The following is a 22050-nucleotide window of genomic DNA, read 5'->3' as shown; positions in this document are numbered from 1 at the left end:
GTTTAAAAAGCATATATTTCTACTTACCTMGCTGTGCCTGTTTATAAAATATCACTTGTAATTTATGAAAATACCCTGGGAAGATAATGGTATATCTAATACATTCCTTAACGCAGATCGATTTCATAGCAGGGTGCAGTAGCAGTGTAATGGAGTGTGCATGCTGTTATTAAGCCCAGATTCTGGAAAAATCATTGTTTTTTTCACTTTTGGTAAAAATCCACTTGTTCTTTGTTTGCTTCAAATGTATATCACCCAGGACTTAATAATAAATTAAGGAGACAGAGACTTCACTGAAACACAAATGGGCTCCAAATGTTGAAGTTTCTCCATCAGACTGATTTGATAGGATYCTTCTGAGTCTGTGTAATGTGGCAAGATCACACTGCCACTGTATGTCTGCAGCTGGTTCTGATGTATTTGCTCTTTTTTGGTCCAAAACRTCTGATTAGTTTTTCTAACACAAGGAGGATCTTTGCCCCAGCGCCCAGGAACGGSAGTAAGCAGAATGTATGAGGCAGATAAAGCAGTCGTGCTCAGCTTTTGCTGAGTTAAACTCTCAGCTGTCATTGGAAATATAACTTGGAAATGTGTGTGTTTTTTTTTTTTTAATAAAAAAACCACAGTCTCTTAAAGCTGTTCTTCTTGATTTCAGTTCTTATGGAAATATGTTTCATACAAGTACAGATGTTTGGTGTGACCTCTTTTCTTATACTTTAAATCCTTTGAGGAAAAGCAGGAGTTCTCTAACCACTAGCCTTTCTCAAGGGGGTCTTAAGAGTTGTTCTGCTAAGGCCAGTTTATTGATAGGCATTTCCAGCAGTGATATGTTGAGCCAGATAGCACTGCAGTGAGAAAAGATGATAAAATCATCTTTTGTTGTAAGCATGGCTAATCACTTTGTGTGTGCTGTGCCATGGAAATGGAGAGAAAGGGAGCCCAATTGTATCTGCAGAGTAATTTTCTTCTAAAGGGAACAAATAACAGCAGGATAAAGTCTGAAAATATTAATTCAGTTTTACATATTCAAGTCCATCACAAACTATTTTCAGATTTGTCTGAGATGCTTTTTCTTCACAGAGGAAACTTTTTTTTTTGAGCTTTCTCAACTATACTTCAGCATTTGGAAATTTTTATGGGAAAACTATTTCTCGTGTGGCTCCAGCAGGAAGTAGTAATATCTTTTATCATTGTTATTTCAGTTAAGAAATGAGTCTTTAGTGTGTAGTAGTTGCTCATGCAAACACTTTTGTATCTGTGTAGAAAGCTTTCCAGGACTTAGAGTTATATTAGGAAATAATGGAGGACAATGTTAATATTTCTAAAAAAATTAGAAAGCAACCTCAATTATTTAAAGTAGCTGGTGAATTTTAAAGTGAGAGTAAACATGTTCTATGCAATTCATGATCTTGGGGAAAACTAGCAGGATTTGAAAGGCATGGCTCCAGACAGAAATCTCTAGTAGCTTAATCAAGGATGTGACACCTCCCTTTAATTGGAAACATGGGAATATTCTTTAAACTCAGTTTCCCTTCCCCCYCCCCCCCCCCCCTTGTCTGTGTGTAAAAACAGTATGGAGAGTGTGGCATGGTACTTGCCTTAGTTTACTAGCCACTTCTTCCCGTGCGTGAGACTTGGAGCTGTGCCTGAGAGACTCTTCCAAGCTTGAGATTTTGATTTGCCAGGGATGTTACAGCCTCTAAGGCTTAGGTTTCAACCCAAATCTGTCCCTGTAGAAAAATAAATTGCAATGTGCTGATAAAGGTTCTAAAACTTAAATTCATCCAAAGGTGGTGGAATGTTGAATCTCCTTTGGATTCTTCTAGGAATCTATGAGATGGAGATATTTTAGGGTTATTTAGGCTGGGAAATCATAAAACTAAGTGATCTGCAGTTGCATTTTAATATAACACATTTTTATTTTTCTGTACTACCTACTCAAATAGTACCTCACTTTGATAAAACTGCTTGTCAAGAGTAATATCAGTCCATGAAAGTCTAGTTTCATCTTAGCACCTTGCCAGAATATCTGAAGCATGCAAAGACATTCCCGTTTAAATCTGTCTTTGCTTTGTACTATTTAATACAAAAGCTTGCACAACTTATTTGCCACTGTGAACATTATACACAGACTTTAGCTTCTTGATCCAAACACAGGGAAGTTAGGCTTGTATCCTATGTATAACCAAGCCAATCAAATGCTGTTAGAGGGACTAATATTTCATATACTGAATGAGTATCTTCTTTTGAGATTAAAAATGAAACACCTCACATGAATAAAGAAATGAAAAAATCTGCAAAACTTCCATTAATTATCTGATCTGATAAATACTCAGTATTGAAGGTTACTTCTTTAAAAAGGACTACTGCTAATTTTAATTACAACAATACACATGAATGAATTCTTTTGTGCACCTTTGCCYTGTGGGTACAGGTGACTGTATGCTGTATCTTTAAGGGTTTTTTGTTGCCCTTGGAGTTGTTTATTTTGCCTTTTCTTTTTTCTCAGTAAGAAGTAGAGAGCAATGATCCTCATCTAAATTACATGAGATCAYATGAGACACTCCATTATGGAACAATTTTTGTACTTAGCTTTGAACAGAAAGTGTGATCAGGCTGCAAGAGTTGGACTGAGCTGGATATTTTTTTGAACATAGCTTTCAAAAGATGAAAATATGGAAGATGAAAAACTAGTATTCTAGCTCTTTTGTAAATAGGAAATATCTTTTGCTGTCAGCACAAACTTTTATTTCAGAAAGCAATCAGCAAGGGTGAGTGTAAAGTTTCATGGAAGATTGACTTCCTGTGTTGCAATGGAAGGTTACAGAATAGGTTTACAATAAAACTCTTCTGAATTGGCCCACTGATGGGTTTGAAGTCAGAGTAATACATCAGTCACAGTGCCTATACAGTGAGCAGATGTGTGGACCACTCATACTTCATCCTGAGGATACAAGCTTCTTTAAGAAGCTAAAACATGGTGGATGCCAAGTCATACAGATGCACAGCTAAAATATACCTGGTTATGAGATCAACTGCATGTRTTCTTCATTGTGGTATAACAACCATATCTTGATGCAAAGGAAGAGACCTTTATTTTCACATAAAATGTGAAAGTCTTTGTACTTCATTCAAAACTACATAAACTGAYAAATGGAGCAGAACTATCACTCATTCTGTCTCGCACATGTATATTCTAAAGCTGCTAAAATAGTGTCTTCTTAGCACTGAGAAAGGAGAGGTGTGCTAGGCTTGCAACTGTACCTGTATGCACGCAGCTAAGAACAGGTTACATAATCTGTTTATTATTTACTTCCCTGAGAAAACAAGCATTCTCCCAATGAAACACTGTTTATAAGGATGCAGCTCTACTGTTTTTTTCCTTGAGATAAAAATGTTCCTTTAATATAATGTCAGAAAATAGGTTTTACTAACAGAAGTTTGGTTTTAGTAAATACTTAGTCTAAATGACGTTGTTTCTAATGAAGATCTCTTAACAGCTTCTAATGATGTTTATCTTACTGGTGCAGAAACGTTGCTAAAATCTGTTTTTATAATTTGCCCTTTGGCTTTAGAGCAAAAGTGTCTAACATTACCCCAGCTGAGAGTGTGGTTCAAAGGTCAAGCTAATGTCATTTTTACTAGTTGAGTGTATGTAGCCCCAACCTTCAATCTGTATGCCGTGTGTATGTTTCTTCTGTCAGGCTCTTTCAAAAGAGTTAACCTATTCTGGTTTACATCAAATAGGATTCAGACCTTTGATGATATATAAGGTACTAAGAATCCAGTAGTATCCCTCTTGGATATTTAGAACACTCATGCGTTAGTTGCTATCGATACCCTCTACTGCATGCTCAAAACTGTCARCTGTTGAGCTGTGTTTAGTTAAATGACCTGCTGTGACTATTTAATTGAATAATAATGACTAGTTGCTATAGCTGCTTTTATTGTAAATCTCTGAGAAGKTTACGTTTAGGTAACAGCAGCAAATAATGAAGCAAGTGTATTTTGGAAACTTCCTTGCAGAAACAAAAATTACTCAGAGCTCTATAGCTATATATGTTTATGCCTGCTAAGGGTATCTTGATCATCACTTTGTTGTGGAAGGGGCTACTGTAAGATTTATTTTCTTTGTCTTGCACTTAAACCCATACAGTTAGTAAATGTTCAATATCTGTGCCCATTAAGGTACTGCATTCTCTTTTCTCCCTCCCCCCTCCCCTCCAAGTTTTGCCACAGTTCAGGTATCCTTTTATTGCAGTGGATTCTGCTATAAATCAGGAGCCAGTCTTTTTGTTGCTGCTGCCARCTTCTTAAACATCAGATTCCTGGTGTTTAGAAGCAAAAAAGGGTCAGAAAGCTTTGTAGTTCTCATGGTCAGGTTAGGAAATTTGCTGTTTGTGGAACCTTTCTTGTGATTAAGCAGCARAAGAGACAGTTTCTGTGATGCAGTGCCTGCTTTAGTAAGACTATAAAAACATTTTTAAACGCTACTATGTTCTGAGTTCTTTGCTGAGAAAACTCTTGCAAGAAGAAAACATCCTCCTCCCSCTGCAGTTTTAGCAGCCGGTTTCATAGCAGATGTAATTGGTAGCGTTCTTTTGTGAAAGCTATGCTGTTTTATACTCGCTAAGAAAGCACCTCGGGATGCCTTCAAAATACCATTGCATTTCATTTTTGGCACTTAAATGAAACTTGTTAGGTATAGTGTGTTTAAAAAGGTAAGTGTACTCTGTAGTTTACAGCTGCTCTCTTTATCTTCAGTTTTCATCTCTGGAAGCTGTATTTGCTTGTGACTTGTTTGGGAAGCAGCAGTGATCCTAAATTCCCCTGAAGTTACACCTGGAGGTAGAGTTCTCCCTCATTTATTTTCTTCTAGGCATTTGACAGTACCTGACAGCACTGCTGGTGTCTGCTTTAAATGAAGCTCTGCTGGGGCTCATTGATGTAACTCCTGTATAAACAGAATTAGGATGTTTTCATGGTATTTTTAGTACTCACAATGCTTTGCATATTGTGAAGACTTTTTTTATTATTATTTCTTGTGTAGATTTTCTGCTAAATTTTTGCCCTGCTGCGTGGGTCTCAGGATGGTGCTGAGTGGAAATGTGAAGGTATTATAGTTTACTTGATGTTGAACTCTGTATTTCTGAGCATGGGAAGTGGTGTTATCCAGAGGATGCCTGCTATGGAGATTGTGTACTTCCTAGACACCTTCTCTTCCACAGTGTTTTAGGATGTTTGTACTCAAAGTCTAAGATGTTTGAACTATTGCTGTTCCCTGCATTGTAGTTGCTTGTATAAGTATTTTGTTATGACTTGTACAGTAATAAAGAGAGACAATACAAGAATGCTGAAATCATATTCAATGAAACAACTCAAGCAGCGGAACAGAAATCTTGTCTTGYGTTTATGACACCTCAAAGTTCAATAGTCCTGACTCTAAACAAAACTCCRGAATAATTTTTTTTAATCTAAGTTTTACAATTGTAGTGGCAAAAAGACTTTGGGTAATCTAAAATGAGCTATACAACTTCAAGTAACTTTAAATACATTTTTAGGCACTTTGACTTAGCCAGCAGGTGGTTTAGGTTATTGCAGAAAGACCTTGATTCTGGAAGAAGTTCTGTGGAAATAAATGGCTACATCATTTGTAAACAGTAGGAGATTACCTAACTTTACTGTGAAGCTTACTTTACTAGGGGATTCATATAAGCCAGAAGAAGACCAGAATTGTTCCTAGCAGAAAACAGTTGAAGAGAACTAGAGCATTTAGGAAGGAGATAGTAGGAGAAAAACGTTGGGTGGGTGGATGGTGGGATCACTGCAGTTGGAGTGTAGATGCTGAAGAAAGTTTTGGAAGCTGAAAAGAAAAGATAGAATATACTTTTTCCTGTACACTAATGGAATTGCTTTGAGCTATGATCCTACCAGTGTTTATTTAAAAAAAAAAAAAAAAAAAAAAAAGAACATGTCAGTAAGTGATGTTTTGCCTTATTAGGAATAGAAATGTTGAAGAAATGTGTCAAGTGAGCTTTGTGGGAGATGAGATTTTTCAGGTGGGACTGCTTCACCTCATCCTTTGTTGTGCCCCAATAGGAGAATAGGGAATGCTCTGATACTGAAGAAAGCATATAATTATGCCTAATCAGAGATGGGACTTTTTTTTTCCACTCTTATCTGAAGAAAAATGTGTAATTTTTTTTATTATGAATGAGAAGGGGGAGTTCCTCAGTGGCAAAAATGGTTACTTGTGCCTGAACAGCAGGGAGCTGAATCAAAATTGTAACCTGCTAGTTGGATAAACTGGCATTCCTGGGATTTGCAAGTGGAGCATTTGAAAATTCATGGGATGGTAATTRAAGGCATATTAACAGTTTGGACTTGGGTGTTCTGAGTTTTATCAACATAGAGAGGAGACAAATCTGTTTAGACAAACATCTGTCTAAAAAGCATTTAGTTTTGTAATCTGGCACTTCCAATACAGATGGAGTTTACTTGCAACACATCTTAAATTAATCAAGAAATCTTATCAACTGGAGAGAATAATAACCATTTTTTTTCTAATGATATATTAAAAAAAATCGTTTAAAACTAAATCCTTGCGATAGCTGTATCCACAGAAGGAGACTCCACAACCTCTCTGGGCAACCTGGTCCAGGGCTCCATCACTGTCTTAGTGAAGAAATTCCCCCTCACGGTCAGGCAGAACTTCCAGTGGTTCAGTTTGTGCCCGTTGCCTCTTGTCCTGTCACAAGGGACAACTGTGAAAAGAGTTTGTCCCTGTCCCCTTGACACCCTCCCTTCAGGTACTTGTACACACTGATAAGATCCCCCCCCAGTCTTCTCTTCCCCAGGCTGAAGAGGCCCAGCTCTCGCAGCTGTTCTTCATAGGGCAGGTGCTCCAGCCCTCGGATCATCCTCATAGCCCTACGTTGGACTCTGCAGTAGCTCCATGTCTCTCTTGTCCTGGGGAGCCCAGAACTGGACACAGGACTCGAGGCCTCCCCAGGGCTGAGTAGAAGGGCAGGATCACCTCCCTCGACCTGCTGGCAACACTCTTCCCAATGCACCCCAGGAGACCATTGGCCTTCCTGGCCCCAAGGGCACTCTGCTGGCTCATGGTCAACTTGTCATCCACCAGCACTCCCAGGTCCTTCTCTGCAGAGCTTTTTTTCCAGCAGGTCAGCCCTCAGCTTGTACTGGTGCCTAGGCTTATTTCTCCCTAGGTGCAGGACCCTCCACTTGCCCTTGTTGAACCTCCTGAGGTTCCTCTCCGCCCAGCTCTCCAGCCTGTCCAGGTCTCTCTGAATGGCAGCACAGTCCTCAGGTGTGTCAGCCACTCCTCCCAGCTTGGTATCATCAGCAAACTTGCTGAGGAGGCACTCAGTCCCCTCATCCAGGTCATTGATGAAGAAMTTGAACAGGATGGGACYCAGTACTGGGCCCTGGGGGACTCCACTAGCCACAGGCCTCCAGCTAGACTCTACGCCCCTTATGATGACCCTCTGAGCTCTGCCTTTCAGCCAGTTCTCAATTTAYCTCTCTGTCCACTCATCTAACCCACGCTTCCTGAGCTTATGTAGGAGGATRTTATGGGAGACAGTGTCGGAAGCCTTGCTGAAGTCAAGGTAGACAACATCCACTGCTCTCCCCTCCTCTACCCAGCCAGTCATTCCATCCTAGAAGGCTATCAGATTGGTTAAGCAGGATTTGCCCTTGGTGAACCCATGCTGRCTACTCCTGATCACCTTMTTTTCCTCCATATGTCTGGAGATGACATCCAGAATGAGCTGCTCCATCACCTTACCAGGAATGGAGGTGAGGCTGACAGGCTGATAGTTGCCTGGGTCCTCCTCCTTGCCCTTTCTGAAGACAGGAGTGACATTAGCTTTCTTCCAGTCCTCAGGCAGTTTTTTTTTGTCTTTATTTCTTTAGTCTTTAGTGCCTGTCCTCTCAGAGGAATGTGTTCCACAATTTCCTAAGCTCAGCAATGCTCTAGCAGAGTGTTATSCCCCAAGTGTCATGCAGCTCCATGTCATATCCTTACTGGTCCTCTCCTGTATGCATCTGTCTTTAAATCCTCAGCCTTTATTTTATGTTAGCAACTCTTTTCTGCTTGGAAAGTATCATGTAGTCAGACGAATCTCACAGCTCTAGGTACTATTGAGGTTTTTTTATCTATTAATTTGTATAGCTGACATAATAGCTGTCGCATTTTTATTTACTGTTTACAGCAGCAGGCAGCTCTCAATTTGAACTCTCCATTAAATATATTATTGCATATTTAATAGTAGTAATCTTAACTTCATGATCAGTGTTGAAAGTGAAATTTCAAATAACTCCATTCTTTTGTGTTTTTAGTAATGTTTATAAATGAGAAGATATATTTCTTCAGGTTATATTTTAATAGTATCATTTCTAAACTATCTGGAAARCATGGGAATAGCAACTTCATTTTCTTTCCAATTATGAGGTGAAGGAGAACTAGTTTTTTTCAGATTAAAAGCTTTTCTTACTGACAGTTATTTTTGTTTTGTTTTCTTACCCTTTGATTCTGACTATTCTTCTGCCTAGCCTGTTGGAATGAGTATTTCTGCCTATTTTAATTGTTTGTACCAGGGCTTGTAGAGAAGAGAAACAAATTGGGGGGATGGTAGCAGAAGAAAGAAGATGACTGTAGGTCAGGTGGTTTGTGTATTTTTTTTTTTTTTAATCTGTATTAAAAACTTGCAAGTGGGAGTGAAAGGAAAGATAAGGTACTGACAGAGCAAAGCAGCTCAGCTGGATAGTGTGTTACCATTTATTCATAAAATGAAAGAAATTCTGACCTCCTTTTTTGGCTGTTAATTTAGCCCAGTGCTACTGAAGTACCTAAGGACCTAGCCTACTTCCATAGAGCATTCATCTGAAGGTACAGCTTCATCATGTTGTCTTCAGCAAAATTATTTATAGTTGGCCATTAGGTAAATGTTCATTCATTTCCTGTGAATTTCTAGCATGTGACTTTAGCTCCACTGCTCAGGATTGGAGCTGGTAGTACATARAGTGTAATAGCAATAGAAATGCAACAGTGGAAATACTGACTGTCTAATTTAGAAAGGAGTTAAAGGGGAGAGCAGCCTCTCAATATGCTTGTGCAGGAAAACACTTGAATGTGACTTTTCAGTGTGATGTGGAGATTGAGGCCACAATTATTCCAGCTCTTCTCTGTTTCTGGCTAGTCCTGAGAAGTGCACATCTTTACTAGCTAGCACTCTATTTGGGCCTTCCTGACAGGAGATCAAAGCTAACGTGGTCTTTATATGTAGAAGTCTGCACTGGCCTAGTAGTACGAAACACCATAGTGTCACTTTGCTAATTAGAGCGCTTCCTCCCCTGCCACCTTTGAATGTACTGTCCAAATAATGTCGTGAACGTCTTACACTCAAAGCGTGACCCTACCTTTCATATCTCCTCTTCATCTTTCTCTGAAACTTGGTCCTGCGTTGTAGTCTGCCTCTCTGGAATATCGGACTCATGCAGGTCAATACATAGATCGGGAGAAAGCTTGAAGGCTTTTTTTTGTGTTGTTTGTTTCTTGTTTTTGTTTGTTTTTTGCACTCTTCATTCATCCCTAAGTTTTAAGTACACCTGTCTCAAACTTATTTCCCAACTACCTTTTCTTTCAGATGAGATCAAATATTGAGATCTCTATCAAAAGAACATGAGAAAAAGGTAGYAAGTAACTCACCAATAGCTTTAGGGTTTTACAATGGGAATGCTGTTGCCATTAACAGAGTTGTCTTTGCTGCTGCAAATACTGTAATGCAGAGCAAGGAATAAAGTTCAGCTGTGCATACAAGTATTAAATCTCAAAGTTCAATTTAAAGATTTTTTTTAAGTATCATCAACTTTAARTTTTCTCAAATGAGAATATGCCTAAAAGTGGTCAGTTTTGCATAGTTTCCATATTATTCATTAGTTAAAATCAGTATGCTTAAAGCATCTGGGCATTCTAGTAGGGTGTTCAGTTATTTACTTGAATTGCTCATTCTGTTTCAAGAGCCTTTAAAAAGTAAGAGCCTTTTACCTTGTAATGGAATACCCATCTTATGCATGGAGAATTTACCAACCTATGAAGTATGCTCACCTCTGTAAATGGTATCCAACCAGGCTTGCATAGATTTATGTCTTAAAATATCTTTATAGCAAGCTCTCAGTAAGTGTTCTTGACCTTTGAAGTCACACTTGCTGTGGAACTGAACATCTTTTATATGAAAAATACCGTTGTGGATCATAAAATATATTTAAAAATTTTATAGTGCCTTTAAGTTCCTGAATTCTCAAATACTCTTTTGAAAAAAGAAAGCCTACATATGTTATTTGAGTTCCTTGTAGATACAAATCACTTATATGGTCCAAGAATCAAGAATGTGTGGTGCTATACTTCCATCAAGTATGATGATTTTTAGAAAATCTAGCCTAGGAGCTTTCAGTGTACTAATAAACCAAATTGTTGTACTGAAGGAGTTTGCTTTTTAGGTTTGAGTGTTATGCTAACAAGTAAGCATTCATCCTTTCAACTTCTATTTGCTTTAATTAATCCAAGTCCCTAGCAGGGTTAACACCCAAACCTAGTAACTTGTTTTAACAGTAAAGAAACAAGCCACTTATGGCGCACTGGAGAACACAAAAATAGAAAACATGTAATTTTAAAGGCCACGTTTCCATCTTGTCCTTTAGCAGTGAAGCTGTTTTTGACTTCCTGCTCTTCTGTCTTCTGTTTTCTGTCTTCCTGGATCATGTCATGGATCTGCTGAAATTTGTACCTACTAGTAATTTACAAACTAAGCCACATCACCAGTAGTCTTGAGAGTAAATCTGTATCCATGCCCAGTTCCAAAACAAATAGGATGAAATCTAAATTTCTGCCATTGTCAAGAGTGTGATTAAATTTAATTTCATAAAATGGAGTCTCTGGTTACTATGCAGAGGAAATATATTTTTTTTTTGTCTCCAAATGACGACTGGGTTAACAGATACAATTTAAATGTCATTTGCAGCTGCAAATGACATCAGTTAAATTGCATTTGTGTAGATAAGTCCCTGCAATATCTAAGGGGGAAAATATCCTTGGTAAAGCTGACTAGAAACAATCAATTTTCTGTAAGAAACTTTAACTTTCTACTATCTCTTTCTTCACAAATTGGAATGAGACGTTAAATGATGAGAAACTTAAAATCTCATAGAAAAATGATTTATAGGGGAAAGAGGAAGAGTTGGAAGTGTCAGACTTGTGAGAAATGATGTAGCTGCAGCACCATGTTTCCTGAGAGATAAGGAGCAGCTGTGGAATGAGCTCTGCCAAGGGGAATTGGYGCTGCGAAGTGCCAGAAACGGACTTTCATGAAGCATCAGGTGGATTCACTTTAAGGCTTACCTGACATGATCTGTATTTCCTAGGGGAGGACTCCCTCCCCTCTAYTAATAACACAAAGTGGAGGAGCAGAGAATCTGCATTTTTCCTTTCTCTTTGCTTTAGAAGCTGTTTTCTTACTTGATAGAACRGTTTGCAAGGAAGAGGAAGAATGATTGAGAGGAGATTTGATTGGTGATTCTTCTAGGAATACATTTGCTTCAGGTTCTATTTTCAGTTAAAAAGCAAAATACACCTTTCAGCATTGCAAGAAGAATTGCAATTGCGAGCATGCTATTTCTACTCTCAAGCAATCTGCGATGTAATGATACTGATTTCTGCCTGAGATCTCTGTAGTCAATTAMCTCAGTAAAGAGAGCAGAAACATGGGCTGCAGCTCTTGATGCATGGCTGAGATTGTGTAAGTACAGCTGCAAATTCCCAGTCCCTGGTATTAAAGCTGACTTTCTTTTTTTTTTCTTTTTTTTTTTCCCCCAAGCTTTTGCACGACTTATCCGTATCAGAGACTGAAGAATGCAAAAACAGCTAAAAATTGGAAAAATTGCTGGGGAACATTTCATTTCTAGAAAAGAAGTTCTTAGAGGTTTTTCAAYGGCAAAGATCTAAGTTTCCATTGCCAGGACCACAGAAATCACAAAGTCAGGGGTCCAGTCAAGGGTGTTTCCTAAATGAGTGAGAGTMGATGATTTCTCAAAGTGCTGAAAGAATGAAGAAGAAACTTCCTCTGTCACAGATAAGTAGASTGCAMGCTTAGCATAAGTACAGATGAATGCAAAGTACCACTTGAATCTCCATAACTTTCACCGTTTAAGGTCTATGTTAACTTCTTGAGTCTATGGAGTCTATGCTGTGGTTTGTTTAGCTGATATCTAGGCATCTTTATGACTCAGGAGACACAGCCAAATCATATCAAAACAAACTGTATAATAYTTTAACATAGCAAGGGAAGCTGTGTACTATATGCACTTATATGTAATTTGCAAGCAAATGTGGAAACTGCACTATGTAGTAGACTTCTGTAAAATACACTTTCAACTTTTATGTGTTCAACTGCAGTATCGTTTGAAGAGTTGCTTTCACTGAAAATCAAAAGCAGAGTCTTTATGTAGAAAGTCTATGCAGTTAGGAGCTTAGTTGTATACACCTTGCTAATCTGAGTGTGGAATGGCTGAGGTTGGAAGGGACTTCTGGAGATCATCTAGTCCAACCTCTCCTCTCATGCTCAGGGTCACCTASAGCATGTTAGATAGGGTTGCATCCAGGYGGGCCTTGAAGATCTCCASAGAAGGAGACTCCAGAACCTCTCTGGGCAACCTGGTCCAGTGCTCYGTCACTCTCACAGTGAAGAAATTCCCCCTCACGKKCAGGCRGAACTTYCTGTGGTTTGGTTTGTGCCCATTGCCTCTTGTCCTGTCACAWGGGACAACTGAAAASAGTTTGTCCCYGTCYCCTTGACACCCTCCCTTCAGGTACTTGTACACATGGATAAGATCCCCCCTCAGWCTTCTCTTCCCCAGGCTGAAGAGGCCCAGCTCTCRCAGCCGTTCCTCATAGGGCAGGTGCTCCAGCCCTCKGATCATCCTCRTAGCCCTACGCTGGACTCTCTGCAGTAGCTCCATGTCTCTCTTGTCCTGGGGAGCCCAGAACTGGACACAGGACTYGAGATGTGGCCTCATCGGGGYTGAGTAGAGGGGCAGGATCACCTCCCTYSACCTGYTGGCAACACTCTTCCYAATGCACCCCAGGAKACCATTGGCCTTCCTGGCCCCAAGGGCACWYTGSTGGCTCGTGGTCAATCTGTCATCCACCAGCACTCCCAGGTCCTTCTCTGCAGAGCTTTTTTTTCCAGCAGGTCAGCCCTCAGCTCTACTGGTGCATGGAGTTATTCCTCCCTAGGTGCCCTTGTTGAACTTCATGAGGTTTCTCTCCAGCCAACTCTCCAGATCTCTCTGAATGGCAGCGCAACCCTCTGGTGTATCAGCCACTCCCAGTTTGGTATCTTATGTTTTCTCCTGTTTGTAAGTTCTGTAGCTTCTCTCACCTTTTCCTTTTTAGAAATGAAGCTAGGACAATTCTAAGATATTTATGTGGTTTGAACTTGAGCATTGGCTCTTGGGTTTCAACAGATACTACAAAACTCTGATTTTCCATTTTCCTTTTTTTTTTTTTCCTCTTGCCCGTGTGAAGGCCAGCTTGAGTCTGTTTGTAGTCTGGTTAAGTCCAGGTCTAAAGTGATTCAATCATAGTGCATAGGTTTTGGGTTTCTTTTCTTACTGAGATTTTCCTAGTGCTGAACATCACTCAGTCTTTCCCAAAGAGTCCATGTTCTAACACCAGGTTTAAGATTAAAAAAAAAGTATGAACACTAATGCATACGATCTACCTATAAAAACTTCTGAGTCTTTGAAAAGGATCAGACTAAAATAAAATGAAGTGCCAGAGTTAATTACCTGCCTGAGCTATTCATGCAGTGAAGAGACTAGCACAAAATTAGGTTTTGTTTTGTTTGAGAGTCTGAGCTTCTGAACCAGAAGACTGGTCTTGAAAGCGAGAGCTAGGTGGCAGAATGCTACCCTTTACTATGGGGACTTATTTTGTTTGTAACTTCTATTTCAGAAGCAAAAGAGAACTGATTAAGGCTGTATGTCATGACAGTGGAAGAAGCAAAGCATCCTTAATCTTGAGGTTACAGTTGATATCGTCTTTAAGAAAAGTTAATTCCAAGGATCTTTAGCCTTTGTAAACTGCAGACTCTGCCTACCAAGACTTATCTGATGAACAAGTGCTGACTTTTTACTTTAAATCTACGTAACTTTGTGCTCACTCTGTAAATGGAATTTGTGATGAAGCCTGTTCTTAGCCAGATTTCGACCTGTGCCACGGAGTACTATATAGCCTAATGCTTCTTCCTTTTCATGACATTAATATTAGTACTGTTTGGAAACTAGTCCTTGAGAACCCACCATGGATTTCACTCTAACACCTTTTTTTTTTTTTTTTTTTTTTTCCCCAGGGATGAGTAGAGGTGGCTGTATGTGGTGGGTTATTATTGTTTTTCCTTCCCCTTCCATCTCGGAGTTCAGTAGACGCAGAAGGGTGCATGAATGCATGTCAAAATACTCTTCCCATGCCCTTGCCTAGCTTGTGAAATGCTTCATGACCTTGTAAAGCATTAGTTCTTGGATGTTGAATTTTTCTGTATGTAGCCAGACTACTGCAGTAGAAAATTACTTTTGTGGCTGAACAGTAATGAAAGTTTCCTTGATTCTCAATGGGCTAATTAAGTTGGCTACCCTCATATTGACTCTGCTTTCAAACATACTGCACAGAAAGACTGATGGTGCAGGATCTACTTGGAAGGCAATAAAACTGGTGGAAGTTATTACTGTGGTGACCAAGGCTCTCCATCAAGCAAGGGCCTGCTCTGCTATGGCTCTATATTGCAGCACCACTTCATTTGCGTCAGGAGGGTGCCTCTAGCTTCTRGCTTTTCTTGGTCTTTGCTGCTTTTCTTAACCCTTGTGTACTCAATACACTGCGCATCTGTAGTGACAGCTAGTAAGTGCACGAATGAGGGGTAGGAGGCTATTTTATGGGAGCTCTGACCTCTAAACATGGACTATCTTTACATGTTAAACTTTTTGGGAGGTCAATACTAAGTCCTAATACATAAATGGTGTGACTCGTACCTAGCCCTCCTCCTTTCAATTGGTAATAGTTCACATTTTCTGCTTTGTAAGTGTGACACAGTTTAAGGTGAATTTCTGAGTACTTGTGATTTGGAAAGGGAATCTTTTTCTCTTTAGGTCGGCTGGCTAGTGTGTTGTCAGATTCATAGAGACGCAGACCTAGAAATACACTGAACTTACCTTCAGCTTTGATCCTCAACTTCAAGTAAGCAAGAAAAGCAGGCTTCTCTCAGAAGATATAATTAAGGGGGAAGGTGTAGGGAACAAGATGCCCCTAGTGCCATGCTGTTTCCTTTTGCAGAAACTCCTTTACTCTGGATAGGGGTAATTGCTTTGCTTTTTACTTGGTGGCTGTGTTCTGAGCTCTCATGAAGGGCTTCTGGACCCCTTGGCATGGTTCCTGCATGACAAATGTTGCAGGTTTTCTGATTGGATAGAATTTAATGAAATGCTGAGCGTGTATTCCACCAGAGAAGAGGGCATTTGGAATAGTACATCTTGTGTAACAAGAAATAATGGGAAACAAAGGAATACTTTTGACTGGAAGAATCTCCCCCCCCTTTTTTTTTTTATGTTACAGAGCCTCCCTGAGAAATGAGGGGTGCATTTGGGGAATTTTAAATGAAACTGAGTAGCCAATCGAAGATATTTAAGGAGAAGTCAGTATTGAGCGTGACTTAATCATCTTCCCTGGCTATTCTTTTCTAAAATTTTTTTTTATTGCCTTCCATTTTATGATACTTAAAATTGTAGTGTTGATTTGTATGTTTAGAAAAACAAGTCAATTCTACCTCGGTCTCGGCAGAGCACTATATCTAACCAAAGAGTACGTTTAGATCTTATCTGACTAATATGTTTCTGGTATTTGAATAAATTTAGCAAGAGACTAATTAGCCTGATTAATGAGTGAGAATGAATTCTGTAATGGGTCAGTGACTTTCCATATGCTATGTGTTTGCATATCTGGTATAAATCAATATTTTCCAGGACATGTTCAAAATAAAGACTTCTTGTAACACAAAGTAACATTTGTTCAATTACAGAAACATAGAATGTCAGGTAAGATAAGTGGCTCTTCTGAGGATTTGGTGAAGTTGAGGGCACAGACAAATATGAGCATGCATCTCTCCTAACCGTGAATCTTGAGCTTCAACTACTGTCAGGTCCTGATCCCMTAAGAATCAGGACATGCATCTTTAGCAGGTGAACTAAACCAGATCCTTAACTACCTTCATTGCAATCTYTTCAGAATCAAAAACACATTCGCTATGCTTTGCTTGCTTATTTTTCTTATTTTTAAATTTTGGATTCTTCTTGTTAACCCTTTGGTTAGGTCAAGATCTAAACTAGTGAGAGGAATTCCATAAACAGGAAACCTTACTGGAATAAGGAAAAACTCTCCACCMCTGCTTTTTTTTTTTTTTTAATTGACTCTCTTCAGCAGAGCCTTCAGTTTTGTGTAGGAATGATGTTTATAGTGCTTACTATAGTGCACATTAAATATTCAAAGCTATGTATCCTATTACGTTATGCATATCCCACTCTCACCAGATTTGCAAAAAAAAAAAAAAAAAAGAGAAAAATCACTTACTATGCATAAACAGTGTGTATTATTGTAAGGAGCCTAGCACGCTATAAACTTCTAGTTAAGTATTTTGGTAGTTGTTTAAACAGTCATCACCTCTGGCAGTTGAACATGTGTTGCTGGGTAGTTAATTCTTGTCAGGGCAGCAGTGCAACAGAAAGGAAAATAAATGCACRGTTTTATCTCTTGGGGTGGGAGGGGGACACCTACTGTATGTTGACTTAAAACTAGTCTTGCTGCCATTATGCTAACATGTGGAGAAATGCTAAATTATAGCTGCATTCAGTTTCTCTCTGAAAATGTTAAATAACGTTATTTAACGACTTCGTTAAAACATATTGTAGATAAGCTGCTGTAAAATAGCTKTTCTGATTCTCTTGATACAGTTTTTTAAAGTTAATTTTGTAATATATAACTAGTGCAAGTAGTACTTGCTATTTTTTATCTGATCATGTTTAGACCTATTGTTTGGGTCTGTGAGCACTGAGCCATGAAGCAGAAGTGCAGCACATCAAAAGGTGGAGTGTCTGCCAGGGAGCTTTGCAACCCTCCGCAAAGCCTCTTTCAGAGAGTGGGTAGCTTTTATTTAGGTGGATTGTTTACAGGTGTATGTATATAAAATCTGAAGCTTTAATATAACTGCTATTGACTCTGGTAGTATGGTGGTTGGAGGAGTCATCGTCTTTCTAAAGAGCAACAGCAATATGCTGCTATTATCGTAAATATGGTCTCGCAAAGCCTTTTGGGTATATTTGTTGTATTTTGCTAAATAGTGATATTTTTTACCACAGCTATGAAACCCATTGATTGAGTTATTGCTTGCAAGGTGCATAATCTGTGTGTGGGTTTTTTTAATCCTCATCCCTCTTATCACTCTCCCTCTAGCTACACAAAAGAAAAGATAACAAGCAAAAAGGTGCAACTTGATCCTGCAGATCCTTGTGGGATCAAATGGATTATAGATAAAACTTCAGATTCTGTAACAATTTTCAGGTCTGTTTTTCAAATTTTGATTCTGAGGAAACTAGATAGGTCCAATTAGTAATGTGAGAAGTATATGTCAGTAAAATGGCACTGTAACAGTAGATGTATCTCTGAATTACATTGCATAGGAGATTAAATAAGACTTAAAGATATACTGGTATGGAAAGAAGGAATAACTATAGAAAATCATTTTGCGGTGTCATTTCTCCGACAGAACAGCATTCGAATATCACAAAACACAGGAATTAATCAATGAATGAGAACAGAGAACTATACATCCTAAAGGTGGGACTGTGATTGTTGCTGTAGATCTTCATAGCTCAGGGTCAGTCCTAGCTGTGGTGGTTGTCTACCTTTTTGGTCTGTGGCATGTACGTATGGGGTTTTGTGTATGTGTTTAAGCATATTTTAATAAAGCGTCAGCTTATTACAGCTGATGTGCCAAAGGAAAATTACTTGTGATGACCTATGGAAAGTGAAGCCAAAGAATGGAAAATGGGATATTTTAAGCTGTACTGGCATTGGCAGGCTTTGGTTTCATTATGTGCAGTTCATGGCTTGTGTTTGGAAGATAATTAAGAGGTTTTTTTATGGATCCTTTTGGATCTTCTTCCAGCTATGTGGTTGCCAGCAATTGTGAGAGATTCAACTCAGTTTGACCCAGACCATTTTAGTTTCAYGCTTCTGTTGTTTTTGTAGCTGACTACCAACTTACTTACAAATAATGCTACTAATCATCAAGAAAAATTGTAGGCTTAACTATTAACACCAGAATATTTATGTAAAAGGCTASTTCTACTCTCACTTGAGTCTTTTTCTGTATCTAGACTTTAAAATTTTTGAAATAATACTGTAGAATCAATTCTCATCCTATGATACAGAACTTCAGGTTATATGTGAAACTTTTAATTTCTTCTGCACCACAATTAAAGGCATTGAATTATAGTCAGGAGAGTGCTGTGTTGGAATTTAACAAAATTGAGTGGAAAAGCACTCTTAACTAGAAACAAATTTAAGGTATGTGAAATATATTTTGCCCTTTATTCTTGGTCAGCATACTCCCATGCATTGAGATTTTGAGTTGAGCAAATAAGTTATATATAATTGATATATACATACACACACACACACAAAAGAAAATCAAGTGAATAGTGTAAAAGACCAACTAGAGAGGACTATAAATATTGCAGAAGTGAAAGACTCAAAGGCAGAATGAAAATACAGAAAACAAAGGTGAAAGATGAAAGGAAGGTTGCAGAAAAGGCTATGGTAAATAATAAGAAATTTATAAGCAACAAAAGGTCAGTAAAGAAGACAGGCCTCTGTTCGATAGCAGCAGTAATTTATTGACAAAAGAGTGCTAAGAAAAGAAATGAATTCTGTTTCAGTGCTTGCAAAGGAGAATCAGGGTGAGATGCCAGAACCAGTCATAAATTTCCCAAGAGCAAAGAGTGGTAGCAAATAAAATAGGGGTTGTGCCAAAATAAGTGCTTTAGAAATTAGTATGTCTGAACCTAAGAGCTGACTGAGAGCAAGCACCAGTACAGCTAAAGCTTGAAGGTCTTCCTGAGAGTTGTACTTAGCACAGTTACAGGAACCTTTGTCCATTTCTTGATTATTTCTACTTATTTATCTATTTTTGTCTCCTTTGGAGGTGCATCAGTCTGTTTAAGGGAAAGGAGGTCCTCTGGGGTCTCCTCTGTGTCCTCTAATGGAGTGGTAGGAAGAAATGCTCTAACCTTCCCCTTACCTTCCTCTGGTCTGAATCTTCTCTGTATTGCTAGTAATTAGTGACTTGAAGGTGTGTGTGTTTTGTAGTAAAGAGTGAGGAGAGTTTTAAGGGTAGTGATGKAAGAGTGAAAATGGGTCTGGGGACAAATGGGAAAGTGAGGAATAGGCAGCGTTACGAAGGGGGTTTTGGATGGAGAAGAAACTGAACAAACCTTGATGGATATGTTAGAATTTTTTGGAACAAGGAGGTGAAGAATGTATAGGGAAAACCTAGGCTTGTCCCAGCTGTGCTTAGCTGGGATAGGAGAACCCCAGATGGACAGCAGAAGTCCTCTTTTGTTTGCAGAGAAAAATGTAACTGCAGAAAAAGATRGTGTAGGTGAGTGGAGCCCTGGGTTTGGTGGCAGAACATGCGACTCATCCTCTTTTTGGTGATCGTCTTTGTGCAGCGTTTGGGAGAGCTTCACAGCTCAGAAGGATGTTGTTTGTCCAGGTAGTCATTTTTCTTTGGGCAGAGTTTCTGCAGTTAGTATCTGGAAGCCACTAAACAAACAGGCTCTGATACCAAACGTTGTTACCTGAAAATTAGCACGTTTTTTCCTGCTACAATAGCCATGTGTTATCATTGTAGATCTGTCATGCTTTGGGTACGTTGGACTTTCTGACTGAGCACAGAACAAGAAAACTGGGGTAAAACTCCGCTAGAATTTTAGTGGACTAGAAAACATGTTTGCAGATTAGAGGGTAAAAGTTTTCCAGGATAAATAAATGTCTTTGTTAGGGAGATGGTAGGAATTGATGAGACACGATGTATTTGGGAACATGTTGCAGACTGCCTGCTGCAAGTTGAGAGGTGTTGTTTTCTACCATTTCACTTGACTCATTATTTCTGAGGAATACTAGAATAGAACAGCTCAGGCTYGAGGAAGATCTGAAACCATTCAGTGACAGCCTTTCAGATCTACTTTCTATGCCTGCTGTGGAGCAGTGCAATGAAGCTCGCAGCACTGGCTTTAAAACCAGTGTAGCACCAATTGCAATGGAAAGGATTTATCAAGGGGCTAAATACTTTCATCAGCACTCGATTTATGAATGAAATCTTTCTAGTGTACGTTATGCTTTTCTGTAAAGCAGCTTTTCTGAGCTATTATATCTGTACAAAGGAAACTTAATATTTTCATTTGCTTCCCATGAGTTGCACTATACAAATCTATAAATGGTTAGTCATCAGATCTGACTGCTTTAAAGAGCTGCACAATTTTCTTTTTAAAAAAACTTTGGAGCAGTGATGGTTTCATCATGTAAACTTATCCATGCCTTAATTACTACATTTAGAGGGCAAAAAATTATTCAGAATATTTGTCACTTTCCTGTATGAGGGAACTTCCATTCAAAACAAACCCCAAACTTCTCTTGTGAAACCTGAGTTACAATTTACTATGCTATATAAAGAATGTTAATGCTAAGTGTTTTTTCTTTTCTCACTCTACCTTTTACTATTTTCCAAAAAAAGCCTCCTGAAAATATATCAAAGAAAAGAAACCCTCTGTGTTTTCAAACAGTCTGAAATTCTTAGATGGCTCCTAAGATAGCTGCATTCAGTCAGCAAACTTGAAAGTGAAATATATTGGCGTTCTTGGAGGTGGGGTTGTGGAGTGGTGTGTTTCTCTCTCTCTCTCTCTCTCTCTCTTTTTTTTTTTTCCTGTGGCAAGAAGACACTGAATTTGTGGCAAAACTGGAAATCTAAGATGTAGTGAGAAAAAACAGTTTTAATTAATACTCTGCAATGAAAGTCCAATCTTTAGTCCACAGAAAACTTTCAAAATGGAGGTAGRCAATGCACTCCCATCGTCCTGCCACGCTTGCTTTGAACTGTATCACTGAACAGTCCTGTGTGATGTCCATCACTAGCACATGCATCAATGTTATCAAAAAAGTAAACAGGTTGTGTTTTAGCCCTGTTAGTATCACAAGACACGAAATTGTACTGTTAAGCTCGTTCTTCGTTTAATGATGGAAGTGGCTTTAATTGTTAACACCTTGGCTAGTATTTGTTCTTATTACCTGCCACTTTGTTAGGTTTGTCAACACCGGTGCATGAAATCACAACTCTAGATGGGAAAGCTGAACTCGATGGCAACTCAATGTCCTGTTTTGTTGATGCCGAATCGCTTTTTTTACAGCAGTAGAGACAAACTTTTGACCTCTGCACTGCAGCGGTCTGTGTTTGTGGCAGTCATCTACATTGCTCATACAGCTGGTGAAGCGCTAAAGACACTAGAGCACAAAGCATGTTGTCCTGGGGAGGGCTCATGAGCAAGAGATGAGTTACCCTCTACAGGCAGTTATTTCCATTGATAAATTAATTTACAAATAGAGTTTGCACTAAGCTTTAGATGCTTAGAGCATAGGTGGCTCGAGATAAGATGAAGCTCACCCTAATAGCTTTTGTCTCTTAAGAATAAGAGGATTTGAGTTTACCTTGCCATTGTAACTGGGACATCTTTAATGACTACATCACTTCACTTCCCACTGGGTGTGTTTAGTGATTATCGTACAGAGATAGATTACACCAGATGAGGATTAGTAAACAGCTTTTCTCTTTATGATTGATAGCAATTTTTCAATCTCATGAATGAAAA

This window comes from Rhea americana, unplaced genomic scaffold (genome assembly GCF_003343005.1).
Source record: "Rhea americana isolate MKP2758 unplaced genomic scaffold, rheAme1 scaffold_17, whole genome shotgun sequence".
NCBI lineage: Eukaryota > Metazoa > Chordata > Aves > Rheiformes > Rheidae > Rhea > Rhea americana.
This window is presented reverse-complemented; position numbering follows the sequence as displayed.